This window comes from Ranitomeya variabilis, chromosome 3 (assembly GCF_051348905.1).
Source record: "Ranitomeya variabilis isolate aRanVar5 chromosome 3, aRanVar5.hap1, whole genome shotgun sequence".
NCBI lineage: Eukaryota > Metazoa > Chordata > Amphibia > Anura > Dendrobatidae > Ranitomeya > Ranitomeya variabilis.
Genome location: NC_135234.1, coordinates 568,435,855 through 568,455,777, shown reverse-complemented (window position 1 = coordinate 568,455,777; position 19,923 = coordinate 568,435,855).

The window sequence follows — 19,923 nt, the reverse complement described above, 5'->3', positions numbered from 1 at the left end:
GACTGAAGGAATGTTGCCTCGGACACAAGAACTTCGAGGCCGTCCTCCTGTACCTAGATGATGTGATCGTCTACTCAAAGACTTACGAACAGCACTTAACAGACCTGGCAGAGGTGTTCGAAGCCTTATCCAAGTATGGTATGAAAATCAAACCATCCAAATGTCACCTTCTCAAGCCAAAGGTACAATACTTAGGGCACATCGTGAGTTCGGAGGGAGTAGCACCGGATCCTGAGAAAATAACTGCCATAAGGGATTGGCCAAGACCTACCAACGCAAAAGAAGTGAGGCAATTCTTGGGATTAGTGGGTTACTATCGTAGATTTATAAAAGGATTTACCAAATTGGCAGCGCACTTGCAACATGCTTTGATAGGGCAGATGAAGAAACCTTCAAACCGAAACCCTCCTTTTCAGTGGAACGACGAAAGAGAAGACTCCTTTGAACAACTAAAAAAAGCACTAACCGGAGAAGAAGTTCTGGCGTACCCGGATTACCATCAACCTTTCATCCTCTACACCGATGCCAGCAATGTGGGATTGGGAGCGGTGCTGTCACAAAAGCAAGAAGGTCGGGAGAAAGTCATCGCCTTTGCAAGTAGAAAACTCCGGCCTACTGAAAGAAATTCAGAAAATTATAGTTCCTTCAAATTGGAGCTTCTGGCTGTAGTTTGGGCTGTGACTGAACATTTCAAACACTATTTGACTGGTGCAGAATTTATTGTCTATACTGACAACAATCCATTGACCCACCTAGACACGGCTAAATTAGGTGCGTTAGAACAGCGATGGATAGCCCGGTTATCTAATTACAACTTCGTGATCAAGTATCGAGCAGGTTGCAAGAATGGAAATGCCGATGCCCTATCCCGGATGCCACACTTGAGAGATGTCGAAGAAGAAACGGGGGAGCTTGAAGAAATTGAACTACCAGCCTTTCATCAGCCCAAGGCAAAACATCGTCAGTCAAATACCTATCAGAAACAACAAGAAGTGAATTTTAATCCGTTAGCACACCATAGATGGGCTGACACCCAAGATAGCAATCCGGCTGTGAAGCTAGTGAAGGAACTATTGACTGAGCAAAGTGCATATCCCGATGAGGATGCCCCAGAAGAGACGCATCAACTCTGGAAAGAGAGAGGCAAAATGTTCCTGTATCAAGGGAAACTCTGTAGAAGATACACCAATCCGAAAACACATGAATTGGTTTGGCAGATTATCGTGCCTAAACAAGATGTGAAGATAGTCCTCGAGGCTTACCACAATGGTGCTGGTCACTTTGGTTGGAAAAAGCTAGAAGTACTTCTGAGAGAAAGATTTTATTGGGTCGGGATGAGAAAATCAATCGAACAGTGGTGTAGAAACTGTGGCCCGTGCAACCTCAGAAGGAACGATCAAAAGAGCCAAAGAGCACCACTGCAGCCCATAATCACCAAACAACCACTTGAACTGGTAGCCATGGACCACGTGAAGTTGACACCGAGCCGGTCCGGATACGTCTATGCCTTGACCATCGTGGACCATTATTCACGCTTCTTGGTAGTAGTACCTGTAAAAGATCTAACTGCAAAAACAGCAGCCAAAGCGTTCCAAACGTACTTTTGTAGACCCCATGGATATCCGGAACAGGTTCTCACTGACCAGGGTACAGCCTTTGAATCAGAGATCTTCAGAGAATTCTGTAATATGTATGGTTGCAAAAAGATCCGGACGACGGCCTATCATCCGCAAACAAACGGCTTATGTGAGAAGATGAACCATATTGTGATAGACCTACTAAAGACTTTACCTGAAATGGAAAGGAATCAATGGCCAGAGAAATTGCCTGACTTGGTGGATCTGTATAATCATGTCCCGGTGAGCTCTACCAACTGCACCCCAGCTTATCTTATGCGTGCAAGACCCGGCCAATTGCCAATCGATCTAGAAATGGGAATTCTGAAACCAGACGCAGAAGTTCAAGACTCCAATTGGGATGTCGTACGGCAAAAGCAGTATCACCAAGTGCAAGAGAGTGTGGAAAGAAGCCTCCAGCAAACCAGAGAAAGACAAGAGCGAACTTTCAACCAGAATGCTCTAGCAACTCCATTAAGACCGGGTGACCAAGTACTCAAGAGGAATCGTCGAACCAATAAACTGGATAATCAATGGGAAGCCGTACCCTACACAGTTTTACCAACAAGAATGGATAATCCTAAAATGTGTCTCATTAGCAAAAACGGAGGTTTAACATCTGTACTAGTGTCAAGAGACAATCTTAAATTATGTCCGGAAACGTTGAAAGAGCCAGAAGTTGTCCAGCCAGAATCAAAAGTTATTCAACCTATACAGGTTCAACCAGTAAAGGAAAAAGAGGAGGAAATGTATCACACCTGTATAGGAGACTTTCCCAAAACCCTACTAACATACCATGGTGCAGTAGTGGTTCCCATGGTGGCCTTTTATCCATCACCGAACCCAATATTAGAAGTCCCAAGACAGGAAGAGGCTGACCCCGTACTACAAGAGGTTCCAGGTCAGGAAGAACAGATTCCTGATCAGAATGATCCCATTCACGGTGGACTTGCCAACCCCATAGTGGTGGAATTATCTATAGCAGAGAGGGCAGATACTATATCCGCAGTAGACAGTAGTACACCACATAAAGAGACACCGCTATTACGTAGATCCCAGCGTAGTACCCAGGGTCAATTACCGGCCAGGTATGCGGATTACCAACTATAAGACTATAGTCATTGTTATCGTTCTGTAACGTTTAAGCCCAGTACCTACAGAGACTTACCTGTATGAACTTCTTGCATATTCTTGAACTTTTATCAGCCCAGAAACACTAAATCAAAGCTCCGGAAAGACTGCTTTGTGAACTTTACTTCCTAGTACCTTCAAGGATAGAACTGTATTAATGGACGCTATTTGAAGTGACTTTTTACAGAATTCCATTTTTTATGTTTCTTTGAGTGGTTTTTGTAACTTTTCATTTTTAAGACTCTGTACATATCAATTGTTATTTAAAAATGTTATCGTCCCACAGTCCCGGAGTACTGTTCTTAACTAAGGGGGAAAATGTGGCGCCCCTAGGGGTATTTGCCACAAAAATAGTTATTGACACCAAATACAAATATTAAAATAGCAAGCCTGCACTACCATCTCCGGCCAGAAGGGGGAGCTCCAGAGACTCCCCTTGATCTATTCTGGTCTGAGAAAAGGACTGGCAGTTGGGTTGAGAAGCTGAAAGTGAGAGGTCGTATAACTGAACTCCTAACAGCCCTATGACGGATTATAGGCCCGTGATACCCATAGTAGGAAAAGAGGAATAGAGAAAAAGGACATTGTGAGAACCGGGTAGCAATAATTTCTACCCAAAATAGGCGCAGAGATGGATACCGGATCCGTGGCTATATTCATTAGATATAATACAGCAACCGGAAGGAAGTGAGGTGATATCAGCTTCACCAGGGTAAGATGCAGCAACAGACACAGAGTTCAGCGGTACTCCCAAAGGGGGTAAACCGACAAAAAGGACTCGGGTTGTCCGTCGAACCAGAGCACAGAAGAGACAGATTGGGTCGGCAGCCAGTTCACATACAGCAGCAGGGCCATACAGAAACTGCGCATAATAAGAGGTGGAAATCCTGACAGGATCAAAGTAATTCAGATTGCTCATACAGACTCCGGTGACAGTATTGGTTGCAAATCCCTTTATGTTGAAGTAAACTGGTTAAACGTTTCAGCGCCTCAGTCTTTCATTTGGACAATAGCCATCGATCCAGGATCGGGGTCATCACAGCTGAGAGGACCTGCTGCTGATCAAGTAAGTGTCTGTTCCTTCATGATATCCCTTGCACTGTGCATCACCTGAGGCCACAGCACTGGGTCAAGCCACTAGTGACATCCCCCTCAAGAGACGGACCTCATTGATCTGGTGCTGGGTACCTTGGTCTCCCGGGCGTCACACTAATAATCTGGACAGGCTCAAAAGATGATCTGCCTACCTTTCACTTAACTTCAACAAGTCCCACCCGACCATCAAGCTGATCCTCAACTTTTCAAAGTCCCAAATACATTTTCTGGACTTGACCATATGCATCAAGGACAACACCATACAAACATCAATTTACCAGAAGCCCACAGGACGTCCGGCGTATCTTAGATGTAACAGCTTTCATCCAAGGCACACAAAAAAATCCATCATCTACAGTCAAGCTCTGAGGTACTATCGAATCTGTTCATACAGTAAAGACAGAAAACTTCAGCTGTTTTCACTAAGGAATACACTCCTACAACAAGGTAATAGATCCACATAAATCCACTGGTAATAGATGAACAGATCCACAGAGCTACAAAGATCTCAAGAAGCAGCCTCCTGGGTTACAGACTGAGGGAGGACAACAACAGGTTGTCTCTTGTGGTCACATGCAACCTACACGTGAGCATCCTAGGGAAAATTGCTGCTGATCTCCAACCCATATTTCACAGAGACCACAAACTGAAAGAAATATTCCCAGAACTACCCCTTCTCTCCTATAAACAGCCCCCTAACTTAAGGAATTTCCTTGTCAAAAGTGTCCTCTCATTACCATCATTCCCATGTAACAATAACAAATGCAAAACCTTTACCCACATACTACCAACAAATACAGTCCACATACCAAACAAAAATTAGGATTATAAGGTAATGGATTTCTTTTTATGTACAACCTCTAATGTGGTACACACGATACAATATACATTGTGCCCTGGAGGTATCTTTATTGGGGAAATCATGCAAAAACTACAAACAAGGATGAAGCTGCACAGACACACAATCAGGAATGAACTGGATATGCCTGTGGGAAAATGTTTCTCTGGACCTGGACACTGTATGACAGATTTAAAAGTCTTAATACTAAGAGGTCATTTTAAGGATGACAGAGAGAGAAAAATTTGGGAATTCAAACTGATAAAAATGTTCAATTCTTTGACAATAGAACTCAATTTAGCACCTGGATTTATAACTCACTACATGGATACAATTCACACGTCCAACAGATGGACTCCAGACAAGGCTCCTTTCACACATCAGTTTTTTGCCATCAGTCGCAATCCGACTAATTTTGAAAAAATCAGATCTGGCGACTGATGCTGCCAGATCCGTTTTTTTTTTCTCATAGACTTGTATTAGCGACGGATTGCCTCACGTTTCATCTATCATTCACCAGATCCATCGAAAACTGTTTGTCCGGTGGCCGGAGACAATGGACATAGTAATGTTTTTTGTGTCCATCAAAAAAACGGACAGTGCCGTCCGTCGTTTGCTAGAATGGAAGCCTATATTGCCGGATCCGTCAAATGATGGAATCCGGCAATGGATTCAGTTTTTTTAAACTGAGCATGCTCCGATGTTTTTAGGATCCAATTACCCGGATCAGCTAGTCGGATCTGGTGAAAAAACTGATCTGTCGCATCAGTTTTTCACAATCTGCGACGGATCCTTTTTTTAAAAAAAATTCAACGGATTGCGACTGATGGCAAAAAACTGATGTGTAAAGGGGCCTAAGAAGAACATTCCCACTGCCTCTCCAAGATGCCTAATTTGATATCCGTGGCTTATCTTTAGGAGGCATCACCACTCCCATTTCATGAACAAATGTCTTAAATGTTGTGCCTTTATACTTGTAATCCTGCCTGAAGTAGGAGCCTCTGTGCTCTGAAAGTTGCAAACATATATTTTTATCACCTCTCATCACTGGGGGAGAGGTGATGATGTCCTGAGCAGGCGGGAACACCGGCACACTATGGGAGCCAGGTGCGGGAGTCGCCGCTGGCTCAGGACATCGGCACTTGTGATATTCACCTGTCCCCGTTCTACTGCCACATGCCGCTGTGTCTTCCAGGTCTCTGCAGTGACTGTTCAGGCAGAGGGCGTGCACTAAACATGTCATGGCGCACTCTGACCTGAACGTCACAGCCAGAGGACGTGAAAGACAGAGCCTGGTGGTGGAACGGTGACACGTGAATATCGCATGGCTCACCCTCCCCATCATACTCACCGCCTTCTGACATGGTCCCTGCTTCTCCGATGATCTATGGCACCGACAGCTTGTTCCTGTGTCCAGCGGCACATAGTACCACTCATTAAAGTAATGAATATGCGCTCAACACCTATGGGAGTGGAGTCACATCCAAAAGGGGCACTTTTAGCCTAAAAAATGGGTTGAAAATCTCGGCTTATACTCGAGTATATATTGTAAATCTTTTTACATAAGATGTATCTGTTCTCAAAAGAAGTACAAAATAGTGATCATGGGAGATTTTGACTATCAAGATATTTGTTGGGAATCTGTCTCAGGGAAAAGACAGGCTCACTCTGATAAAAATTAACATAGCCTGGATTAGCCCTGACTTTTCCACTTCAACAGTTGACAGTGGATGACTCTCCTTATAGTTTTTTCCTGCCTTTGCACTTTGTGCAATGCCTTTATGAGTGTAGGAGAACATCAACTACACTTTTAAAATATTTGAATGAGGCTCACCAGTTGTTGCCTTCAGTAATCTATGGATGACCCTTGTTATGATTTTCTCTTGGCTTTGTACTGTGTACAAAGCCTTTATGTAACGATTCATTATGGGATTTGTGGCATCTCTTGTTCTGCTGTAATTTAAATATTTTTTTTCCTTTTGGTCCAGCAATAGATAATATCTGTCTCTTAGAGCTGGCAGCTGCTTTTAGGCTGGTCAGCTGATGTTGATTGGTAAACACTCTCACCATCCTTTAACTAGTCTCATGACCCATCAACTGATCATCAGTAATAAAGTTATTCTATGTAGACCAGACTGGAGTAAGGAGCTCTCCTGTGTCATTTGGTTTTGCTGCAACCATGGAAGTTCAGATACTGGATGCTGTTTTCTATGCTGCTGTGGACCTTGGCAGCAGAGCCTAAAGGTGAGTATATTGTCCCTTTGTCTTTGCCTGTACTATGTTTGCCTATTCCTCTCTGTTTTACCATTTGTAGTGGTTATGCTAGCATCCTTGCCGGCCAGTGCACTAGCCAAGGTACATTGAGGAGACAATCAGGGACTAGGCACATGACAGTGGCGGGGGGAAGGACCCGCTTAGGGCATTAGGAGACTTTAAGGACTGGTCTAGGTTGCTGTCAGGAGGTGTCCAATCCCTTGCTCCCTACGTTTAGGGCCTTCCTCTCCCTTTTTTTCATCCCATCATAGTTGTATGCTGTGATGTCTACCAGACTTCCTTGTGTCTGAGAGGGACACTTTGAGTGTAAAAGTGCCACAACTACACTTCCCTAATTTTTTTATGAGGCCCACAATTTGTTGCCTTCAGGGGTCTATAGATGACTGTATAACCCATTTATCATTATCTCCTGGCTTTCCACTTTGTGCAAAGACTTTATGACTGTTGGAGTTCATCAACAACACTTTGAAAATATTTGAACGAGGCCTGTCAATTGTTGCCTTCAATGGTCTATGGATTACTGGATGACCCTCCTTATATTCTATTCCTGGCTTTACAACGTGTGCAAAGCCTTTATGAGTGTAGAAGTGCCACAACTACACTTTCTTAATCTTTTTAAGAGACACTCCAGTTGGTGCTTTCAAGGTTGTATGTGTCATGCTGCTACTATGCAGGTAGAAGCAGGTCCACTTGATGGCAATAGAGTGGAGGGAGGACTGCACACAGCAGGAGTAGACCTGCAGCACAGCAGCAAGGCTCAACCAGGTGGCAGCGGAATAGTGAAACAAGCCGGGTCGATATTAGTCTGTAGCGCAGTACAAAAGGAATAACCAAGCACAGAAACAAGCCAAATGAGTCAATACAGGTTAGGAGCAGATATGCCAAAGACAAGAAACGAAACAGCAGATCAGAGTCCAAGCCAAGTCAGGTACCAGGGAATCCAAACACGAGAGGAGAACACAGAGTTGGGACGGGAAGAGGGGAATAAACAGACATGGGTACAGTCAGCAAAAGCAGCAGGACAAATCAGGGTACGCAGAGTCAGCTACACACGCTGAAGGCATAAACTAAAACTGACACAGTCTGCAGGATTCAGCAGAGCTAAATAGCAAAACTGAACCCAGAATGAGGCAGAGCAAAGTTAACCTTTGACATGATCAACACAGGAAAAGTGCAGACAGGACTCAACACCCGGACTGGATCAAGACAGTATGGATTACCCTGCTTGTAATTTTTTGCAGGCTTTGCACAGTATACAGACCTTTGATGAGGGTGGGAGTACCACAACTGCACTTTGTTCACGATATTTGAATGAGATACTACAGTTGGTGCCTTGAAGGGTGTATAGATGACTGTGCTTAAAACTTTGGCAGGCTTTGCACTGTGTGCAGACCTTTTATGAGTGTGTCTCATATACAAGTCAATATACAGGAAAGAATGCTTCTTAACATTATTTTGCCTGTCGATTTTAAATATTTTATTGTTGGTCCTTAAAGTGGAGTAAAAGTGTGATAACATTATTCTCAGCAGTGATCTGGAAGTCAGAGATTCTTCCACTGTCTTCCTCATGCCATTCTTCTTTAATTCAGCACTTTTCCATCCATTTCAACATTTTCACTGCCCTCAGACCTTCTTGTAGGGTCTGCTGTAAAAATGCTCAGATTTCCCATTGACCTGCATTATACTCATTACTTGAAACAAGCATCCGAGCCATTAGGAATTGCTCGCTTCGAGTAAGGCGTATCTGAACATTTTAATGCTCTCTCATCACTATGCCCTTCTACTGTATGTTTGTTTCGGGTTTGCAATACTCTGAAAAAGTTGCATATTGTATAGATAGTGGAATTTTCATTGTTTCTATTCCATTTTATGTTTAAATACCAATTAGTAAGGAATTTATGGAATCTATTTATCTCTATACACGCACCACAAGTTTATAATGTTTAGTACAAGGTTATTTTTACTGAATGTTACTAATTCACATTAAATATAAATATACACTATTAGAGATTCAATGATACTGTTATTGGATGAAATTTTTAAAGTATTGCATAGGGATTTCATAGCATAATGCACATTAACAATAACTGTGAGCATAAGTCCCTGTGCTCCAATTTCATGATGTGCCCTTATGTGTCATAATTGCTCATTTAGAATTTTGTATGTACATTTTAGCAGATGTGCATACCCGTTTATGAGGCAACTTCTCCTTTCTATAGAGGCTTTTTTGAAATGCATTAAAAAGGCATTCCTCTTTTTAATCTCCATAGCATAAAACCTTGACTGACAAGTATGCTTTTGGTAGCCAAATGCTATCATTATACAATATAATGCAGTTTGGTATGACTACATAAATACCATTCGGGCAGGATAATAAATGCAGATAATTTGCTCTGTTATATAAAAAACATTTTCCATGTTAAAACAACGTTAAAGAGAGAATTTTAAAATGATTCAAAGGAAATGTTAATAGTAATATCCTTACACTCTGCTTGCATGTGCAGTGATTTCCATATGTAATGGAAACAACCCAGCCAGATCTATTGGGCAATGGACACCACCAGTGCCCCGTGAACTTAGGTGACTAAGGCTGGAGTCACACACAATGTATAAAAATACGGTCCATTTTTTACGGACCAAATACGCAGAAATGTTCTCTGAACAGTGATCCGTATGTCATCCGTTGGCAAGGTGTGGCTGCATATTTTGAGCATGTAAACCTCCGTATGGCATCCGTACAGCGAGATTTTCTTGCCGGCTTGCAAAATGGACATAGAATGGATCCATGGGCTCAAATATTCGTGAAAACATATATACAGTCTATATATATATATATATATATATATATATATATATATATATATATATATACATATATATATATATATATATATATATATATATATATATATATATATATATATATACAGTGGGGCAAAAAAGTATTTAGTCATTCAGCAATAGTGCAAGTTCCACCACTTAAAAAGATGAGAGGCGTCTGTAATTTACATCATAGTTAGACCTCAACTATGGGAGACAAACTGAGAAAAAAAAATCCAGAAAATCACATTGTCTGTTTTTTTATCATTTTATTTGCATATTATGGTGGAAAATAAGTATTTGGTCAGAAACAAACAATCAAGATTTCTGGCTCTCACAGACCTGTAACTTCTTCTTTAAGAGTCTCCTCTTTCCTCCACTCATTACCTGTAGTAATGGCACCTGTTTAAACTTGTTATCAGTATAAAAAGACACCTGTGCACACCCTCAAACAGTCTGACTCCAAACTCCACTATGGTGAAGACCAAAGAGCTGTCAAAGGACACCAGAAACAAAATTGTAGCCCTGCACCAGGCTGGGAAGACTGAATCTGCAATAGCCAACCAGCTTGGAGTGAAGAAATCAACAGTGGGAGCAATAATTAGAAAATGGAAGACATTCAAGACCACTGATAATCTCCCTCGATCTGGGGCTCCACGCAAAATCCCACCCCGTGGGGTCAGAATGATCACAAGAACGGTGAGCAAAAATCCCAGAACCACGCGGGGGGACCTAGTGAATGAACTGCAGAGAGCTGGGACCAATGTAACAAGGCCTACCATAAGTAACACACTACGCCACCATGGACTCAGATCCTGCAGTGCCAGACGTGTCCCACTGCTTAAGCCAGTACATGTCCGGGCCCGTCTGAAGTTTGCTAGAGAGCATTTGGATGATCCAGAGGAGTTTTGGGAGAATGTCCTATGGTCTGTTGAAACCAAACTGGAACTGTTTGGGAGAAACACAACTTGTCGTGTTTGGAGGAAAAAGAATACTGAGTTGCATCCATCAAACACCATACCTACTGTAAAGCATGGTGGTGGAAACATCATGCTTTGGGGCTGTTTCTCTGCAAAGGGGCCAGGACGACTGATCCGGGTACATGAAAGAATGAATGGGGCCATGTATCGTGAGATTTTGAGTGCAAACCTCCTTCCATCAGCAAGGGCACTGAAGATGAAACGTGGCTGGGTCTTTCAACATGACAAAGATCCAAAGCACACCGCCAGGGCAACGAAGGAGTGGCTTCGTAAGAAGCATTTCAAGGTCCTGGAGTGGCCTAGTGTTGTGAATTTACCTTTTGGCTCCCTCAAGTGGTTACTAGTGATTTGACTCTGGGTATGTCATTCATCCCTTGTATGCTCACCTGGGTCGTTAGGTCAGGGGTGTTGCTATATAAGCTCCCTGGACCTTCAGTTCAATGCCTGGCAACGTTGATATCAGAGCTAATCTGTAGTGCTCTTGTCTACTGATCCTGGTTCCTGCTTGATTAAGCTAAGTCTGCTTTCTTGCTTTTTGCTATTTGTTTTTGTTTGCATTTTTGTCCAGCTTGTATATTATCTGTTTCCTGACCTTGCTGGAAGCTCTAGGGTGGCTGGTGTTCTCCCCCCGGGCCGTTAGACGGTTCGGGGGTTCTTGAATCTCCAGCGTGGATTTTGATAGGGTTTTTGTTGACCATATAAGTTATCTTACTACATTCTGCTATTAGTAAGTGGGCCTCTCTTTGCTAAAATCTAGTTCATCTCTGTGTTTGTCATTTCCTCTTACCTCACCGTTATTATTTGTGGGGGGCTACTATCCTACTTTTGGGGTCTATTCTCTGGAGGCAAGAGAGGTCTTTGTTTTCCTCTTCTAGGGGTAGTTAGTCCTCCGGCTGGCGCGAGACATCTAGCGAGTACTTGTGCTCGAGCTAAGCCTTGCTGCTCTCGTGCCAGCGGGTTGCTCTTGCCCTTGCCTGTCCCGAAGAGACCTTGGACACACATCTCTATGGATTTCATTTCTGATCTTCCGGTGTCTCAGGGCATGTCTGTCATCTGGGTGATATGTGATCGTTTCTCCAAGATGGTCCATTTGGTTCCTTTGCCTAAGCTGCCCTCTTCTTCTGATCTGGTTCCTGTGTTCTTCCAGAACGTGGTTCGTTTGCACGGTATTCCTGAGAATATTGTGTCGGACAGAGGATCCCAGTTTGTTTCCAGGTTCTGGCGATCCTTTTGTGGTAGGATGGGCATTGAGTTGTCGTTTTCATCCGCTTTCCATCCCCAGACTAACGGACAAACGGAGCGAACTAATCAGACGCTGGAGGCTTATTTGAGGTGTTTTGTCTCTTCTGATCAGGATGATTGGGTGACCTTCTTGCCGTTGGCTGAATTTGCCCTTAATAATCGGGCTAGTTCCGCCACCTTGGTTTCGCCATTTTTCTGCAACTCTGGTTTCCATCCTCGTTTTTCCTCGGGACATGTGGAGCCTTCTGACTGTCCTGGGGTGGATTCCGTGGTGGATAGGTTGCAGCGGATCTGGGGGCATGTGGTGGACAACTTGAAGTTGTCACAGGAGAAGGCTCAGCGTTTTGCCAACCGCCGCCGCGGTGTGGGTCCCCGACTTCGCGTTGGGGATTTGGTATGGCTGTCTTCTCGATTTGTTCCTATGAAGGTCTCCTCTCCCAAATTTAAGCCTCGCTTCATTGGTCCTTACAAGATATTGGAAATCATTAATCCTGTATCCTTTCGCCTGGATCTTCCGGTGTCGTTTGCCATCCACAACGTATTTCATAGGTCCTTGTTGCGGCGGTACGTTGTGCCTGTGGTTCCTTCTGCTGAGCCTCCTGCTCCGGTGTTGGTTGAGGGCGAGTTGGAGTACGTGGTGGAGAAGATCTTAGATTCTCGTCTCTCCAGGCGGAGGCTTCAGTACCTGGTCAAGTGGAAGGGCTATGGTCAGGAGGATAATTCCTGGGTGGTCGCCTCTGATGTGCATGCGGCCGATTTGGTTCGTGCCTTTCACGTCGCTCATCCTGATCGCCCTGGTGGTCTTGGTGAGGGTTCGGTGACCCCTCACTAAGGGGGGGTACTGTTGTGAATTTACCTTTTGGCTCCCTCTAGTGGTTACTAGTGATTTGACTCTGGGTATGTCATTCATCCCTTGTATGCTCACCTGGGTCGTTAGGTCAGGGGTGTTGCTATATAAGCTCCCTGGACCTTCAGTTCAATGCCTGGCAACGTTGATATCAGAGCTAATCTGTAGTGCTCTTGTCTACTGATCCTGGTTCCTGCTTGATTAAGCTAAGTCTGCTTTCTTGCTTTTTGCTATTTGTTTTTGTTTGCATTTTTGTCCAGCTTGTATATTATCTGTTTCCTGACCTTGCTGGAAGCTCTAGGGTGGCTGGTGTTCTCCCCCCGGGCCGTTAGACGGTTTGGGGGTTCTTGAATCTCCAGCGTGGATTTTGATAGGGTTTTTGTTGACCATATAAGTTATCTTACTACATTCTGCTATTAGTAAGTGGGCCTCTCTTTGCTAAAATCTAGTTCATCTCTGTGTTTGTCATTTCCTCTTACCTCACCGTTATTATTTGTGGGGGGCTACTATCCTACTTTTGGGGTCTATTCTCTGGAGGCAAGAGAGGTCTTTGTTTTCCTCTTCTAGGGGTAGTTAGTCCTCCGGCTGGCGCGAGACATCTAGCGACCAACGTAGGCATGTTCCCCGGCTACTGCTAGTGTTGGCGTTAGGAGTAGATATATGGTCAACCCAGTTACCACTGCCCTATGAGCTGGATTTTTGTACGTCGCAGACTTACTTGTTTCTCTGAGACCCTCGCCATTGGGGTCATAACAGCCTAGCCAGTCTCCAGATCTCAACCCTATAGAAAACCTTTGGAGGGAGTTGAAAGTCCGTGTTGCCAAGCGAAAAGCCAAAAACATCACTGCTCTAGAGGAGATCTGCATGGAGGAATGGGCCAACATACCAACAACAGTGTGTGGCAACCTTGTGAAGACTTACAGAAAACGTTTGACCTCTGTCATTTCCAACAATGGATATATTACAAAGTATTGAGATGAAATTTTGTTTCTGACCAAATACTTATTTTCCACCATAATATGCAAATAAAATGATAAAAAAACAGACAATGTGATTTTCTGGATTTTTTTTTCTCAGTTTGTCTCCCATAGTTGAGGTCTACCTATGATGTAAATTACAGACGCCTCTCATCTTTTTAAGTGGTGGAACTTGCACTATTGCTGAATGACTAAATACTTTTTTGCCCCACTGTATATATATATATACAGTATATGTCAGTGAGACACACACACATATGTATATATATATATATATATATATATATATATATATATATATATATATACACTCACCGGCCACTTTATTAGGTACACCATGCTAGTAACAGGTTGGACCCCCTTTTGCCTTCAGAACTGCCTCAATTCTTCGTGGCATAGATTCAACAAGGTGCTGGAAGCATTCCTCAGAGATTTTGGTCCATATTGACATGATGGCATCACACAGTTGCCGCAGATTTGTCGGCTGCACATCCCAAAGATGCTCCATACAAGGCAGGATGGATCCATGCTTTCATGTTGTTTACGCCAAATTCTGACCCTACCATCCGAATGTCGCAGCAGAAATCGAGACTCATCAGACCAAGCAACGTTTTTCCAATCTTCTACTGTCCAATTTCGATGAGCTTGTACAAATTGTAGCCTCAGTTTCCTGTTCTTAGCTGAAAGGAGTGGTACCCGGTGTGGTCTTCTGCTGCTGTAGCCCATCTGCCTCAAAGTTCGACGCACTGTGCGTTCAGAGATGCTCTTAGGCCTACCTTGGTTGTAACGGGTGGCGATTTGAGTCACTGTTGCCTTTCTATCAGCTCGAACCAGTCTGCCCATTCTCCTCTGACCTCTGGCATCAACAAGGCATTTCTGCCCACAGAACTGCCGCTCACTGGATTTTTTTTCTTTTTCGGACCATTCTCTGTAAACCCTAGAGATGGTTGTGCGTGAAAATCCCAGTAGATCAGCAGTTTCTGAAATACTCAGACCAGCCCTTCTGGCACCAACAACCATGCCACGTTCAAAGGCACTCAAATCACCTTTCTTCCCCATACTGATGCTCGGTTTGAACTGCAGGAGATTGTCTTGACCATGTCTACATGCCTAAATGCACTGAGTTGCCGCCATGTGATTGGCTGATTAGAAATTAAGTGTTAACAAGAAGATGGACAGGTGTACCTAATAAAGTGGCCGGTGAGTGTATATATATATATATATATATATATATATATATATATATATATATATTTCATGCAGAGCTTGATAGCAGAAAAGCTGGTAATTCAATTGCCGGCTTTTGCTATCTCCTTATCAAACCCGACAGCATGTGAAACATGGTTTACATACAGTAAACCATTTCATATCCCTTATATTTTTACATATTCCTCACTAATAATGTTAGCAGTGTCTGTGTGTAAAATTTGGATCTCTAGGTGTTAAAATAAAGGGTTACATCACGCAAAAAACTGGCGTGGGCTCCCGCACAATTTTCTCCGCCAGAGTGAGAAAGCCAGTGACTGAGGGCAGATATTAATAGCCTAGAGAGGGACCATGGTTATTGGCCCCTCTGGCTAAAAACATCTGCCCCCAGTCACCCCAGAAAAGGCACATCTGGAAGATGCGCATATTCTGGCACTTAGCCTCTCTCTTCCCACTCCCGAGTATCGGTGGCATATGGGGTAATAAGGGTTTAATATCACCTTGCTAATGTAAGGGACGTTAAGCCAGGTTAATAATGGAGACCTATCCATTATTAATCCAATAGTAGTAAATGGTTAAATAAACACACACACATTATAAAGTATTTTAATGAAATAAATACACATGGGGTTTTAATATCTTTATTGTACTCTCAATCCAACTGACGACCCTCGATCTTCTGTAAAAAATTGAAAAATAAAAAAGCACCAATATCCCATACCTGTCCGCCGTATAGTCATGTCGCACAATGTAAATCCATCTGAAGGGGTTAAATAATTTTACGACCGGGAGCCTGCTAATGCAGCTGCCCCTGGCTGTAAAAACTGGGGAATGAATAGAATGCCGCTTCGCTGACTTGCAGTGCTGCGCCCCCAGGTGGCATAAACTCATATGAACTCTAGCATGGGAAAATATTCAGAAAAATTCCCACGCTAGATTTTATATGAGTTTATGCCACCAGGGGGCACAGCACCACTGTCCCCTGCATTCGATTCATTCCCCAGTTTTTACAGCCAGGGACAGCTGCATTAAAGTCTCCTTGTTGTAAAATTATTTAACTCCTTCAGATGGATTTACATTGTGGGACATGACTGTACAGTGGACAGGTATGGGATATTGGTGTTTTTTTATTTTTCAATTTTTTTTCAAAAGATCGAGGGTCGTCAGATGGATTGAGAGTACAATAAAGATATTAAAACCTCATGTGTATTTATTCCATTAAAATACTTTATTCATGTGTGTGTTTATTTAACCCTTTGTTACTATTGAATTAATAATAGATGGGTGTCTTATTGACATCTCTCCATTATTAACCTGGCTTAATGTCACCTTACATTAGCAAAGTGACATTAACCCTTTATTACTTGCTATCCCACCGCTATTTGGGTGTGGAAAGAGAGTAGCTAAGTTCCAGAATAGGCACATCTTACAGATGTGCCTTTTCTGGGGTGGCTGGGGGCAGATGTTTTTAGCCGGGGGGGGGGGCAATAACCTTGGTCCCTCTCTGGGCTATTATTATCTGCCCTCAGTCACTCGCTTTCCCACTGTGGTGGAGAAACTTGCGCGGGAGCCCACAACAGTTTTTTCCATGATTTAACCCTTTATTTTAACACCTAGAGCTCCCAAATTTTACACACAGACACTTCTAACATTATTAGTGAGGAATATGTAAAAATATAACGGATATGAAATGGTTTACTGTATGTAAACCATGTCTCATATCCTGTCGGGTTTCATAAGGAGATAGCAAAAGTCAGCAATTGAATTACCGGCTTTTAAGCTATCTAGCTCTGTACTAAATATAAATACTGTATATGTATGTGTGTGTCAATGACATATATATCTATACTATGTGTAAACACTTATTTTAGCTATTCTATTCTAACCTGTCAGTGTGATTTTACTGTACACCGCACTGAATTACAGGCTTTTCTGTAGAATACTGGTGCATATTTCTCGCAATTCACATGCATGGTCTGTGTGTAATCCGTATTTTTCTCGCCCCCATAGATTTTTATTGGCGGATTTTGTGCGCAATGCGCTGACAAACGCAGCATGCTGTGATTTTCTCAGCCCGTAAAATACGGCTGAGAAATATACTGCTGATGGAAGCTGCCCCATAGAGAAACATTGGTCTGTGTGCAATGCGTTGTTTTTGCACCTCTCATACGTCTGTATTTCTTTCTAGTGTGACCCCGGCCTAACAGTGAGGTCAATATAGTTCTATTGAGGTGTCTGTTGCTTCTGATGCTTTGACATAATAAAAAAGTGCTGCAATCATTGATATTTTCCCAGGTAAATAAAACATAATTTATGAGCTCTGTTTGTTGTCAATCAGTGCAGATACAAGCAAAGCTTTAGTTCTTAATAAAAAAACATGTGCAGGTTCACATCCAACGGGGGAACATAAGAATTTGATACACTGCTGTTTTTGCAAGTTTTCCCACCTACAAAGAATGGAGAGGTCTATAAAATTTATCATAGGCACACTTCAACTGTGAAATACAGAATCTAAAAATAAATACCAGAAACATTGTACAATTTTTAAACAATTAAATTGAATTTTATTGAATTAAATAAGTATTTGATCACCTACCAACAAGCATGAATTCTGGCTCTCGTAGACTTGTTAGTTTTTCTTTATGAAACCCTCCAACTCTGCACTCACTACCTGTATCAATTGCACCTGTTTTAACTCGTTATTACCTGTATGAAAGACTCTTGTTTACTCACTCAATCATACTTCAATCTCTCCATCACGGCCAAGACCAAAGAGCTGTTGGGGACAAAATTGAATTGTAGACCTGCAAAGGTTAGAATGGGCTACAGGACAATTGGCAAGCAGCTTGGTAAAAAGACAATATTTGTTGGCACAATTATTACAAATTGGAAGAAACACAAGATGATTGCCAATCTTCGTCAGTCTGGTGCTCTATGGATGTTCTCACCTCGTGTGGTGCTGATGATTCTGAGAAGGGTCAGGAATCAACCCTGAACTACATGGTAGGACCTGAAGCATGCTGGAACCATAATCTCTAACATTACTGTAAGTAACACACTACGCCGTCGTAGCCGACCATCTGGCTGATCCAAACAAGGCACAAGGGAGAAGGTCATGTGGTCATATGATACCAAAATAGAACCTTTTATTATCAACTCCACTCAATGTGATTGGATGAAGAAGAAGCATGAGTAGTGATGGGCAAACCCATGGATGTTTGGGTAAAAAGTTTACCTCAGGTCACAGAAGTTGCAAAAGAGAGAGTACTACTCCGTTTAGCCTTCACCTGCTGTTGCTGAAAACAGCAAGAGCAATTTCCACTGATGAGAGTATTTATCAGCTGGAACCTGTGCACTATAAATAAATAATAACAAAAAATTATGTGGGGTCTCTTCTATTTTTGATAACCAGTGCTGGCAAAACTTTATCATGGATGGTTATCAAGAATAGAGGGCTACCCATGCCGTTTTGCTAAATTATTTCAATAAATAGTTAAAAAAAACCATAATGGCCCCCGACCATTTTTTAACAACCAGCCAAGCTAAAGCAGACAGCTGGGGTCTGGTATTCTCAGGCTGGTAAGGGGTCATGGATATTGAACTTTCCAGCCTAAATATAGCAGCCCACAGCTGTCCCAGAAAAGGCGCATCTATAAAATGAGCCAATTCTGGCACTTTGCCTGGCTCTTCCCACTTGCCCTGGTGCGGTGGCAAGTGGGGTAATGGTTGTGGTGATGATGTGAGCTGTTTTATGTCCATTGACAACAAGCCCAGTTGTTAGTAATGGAGAGGCATCTATAAGACACCTCTCCATTACTAACCCCATAGTTAGATTGTAAAAAAGAAGCAGCATGAATAAAGTCCTTTATTTGAAAGAATAACACAGACTTTTATTTAAAATAAAAAAAGCATAGGTATATAGGTATACTTGTCTTACATCTATTCCATTGAAGCCCATGTCATTTGTAAAAAACCCAGAAAATAATAAACAACAAAATTCTCCCCTTATGCGTAATCCACTGATGCCCATGTCTCCTGGAAAAAAAAAGAAAAATAATAAACAACCATATCCCTCACCTGTCTGAAGTACAGATAATACACACTGTCCCATAATGATTCAGATGATTTGGAGAGCAGTCACATGCAGCTGAAAGTCTACAAATGCCTGCTGCTTAAACACCCTCTCCAGCATATACAGAGTGGAGTTCCACCTCGTTGGAATATCACATATTAGCTGGTAAGTGGAAAGAGAGTAGTGTTGCAACACAGACAGATGAGCAGCAGCAGGGTGAGAACATCGAAATTGCGCACACACTGCCCACACTGTCAGCAGCAGATTAGACATATCAGGGTAATGCTTGAGGAAACTCTGCACTGCCAAGTTTAGAACATGGGCCAAACAACAAATGTGTGTGAGTCTGGCTAGACCCAGAGCTGCTACAAGATTTTGGCAGTTATCACCCCCATGCCAGCCTTGAGGTGCAGAGGCAAGAACCACTCATCTGTCTGCTCCTTTATACAAGTTGACAGCTTCTGTTCAGTGTGGGGTCTGTACACCAAGCAGATCAGCTTCAGAAATGCTCACCATGATGGCCTTCCCTCCATGTGGGGTCTAGGACCTCATCATACCCCGTATGTTCAGTTGGTATCTGTGAAGGAAATATATAATTATAAGGCAAACTATAATGTTGATAAAATAACTAGTAAGGCTGTATCGACATGATTGTCTCTAAGACAAAGGATATAAGTTATATCCATTGTCTTAGAAACAAACATGAGGATAGAACCTTACAAGTTACTTCTAGTTATATTTCTATACTAGCTGTACTACCCGGCTTCGCCCGGGTTAATGACTGCTGTTAGCAAAATAGAATGTGTTAACAAAAATTTATTCTGC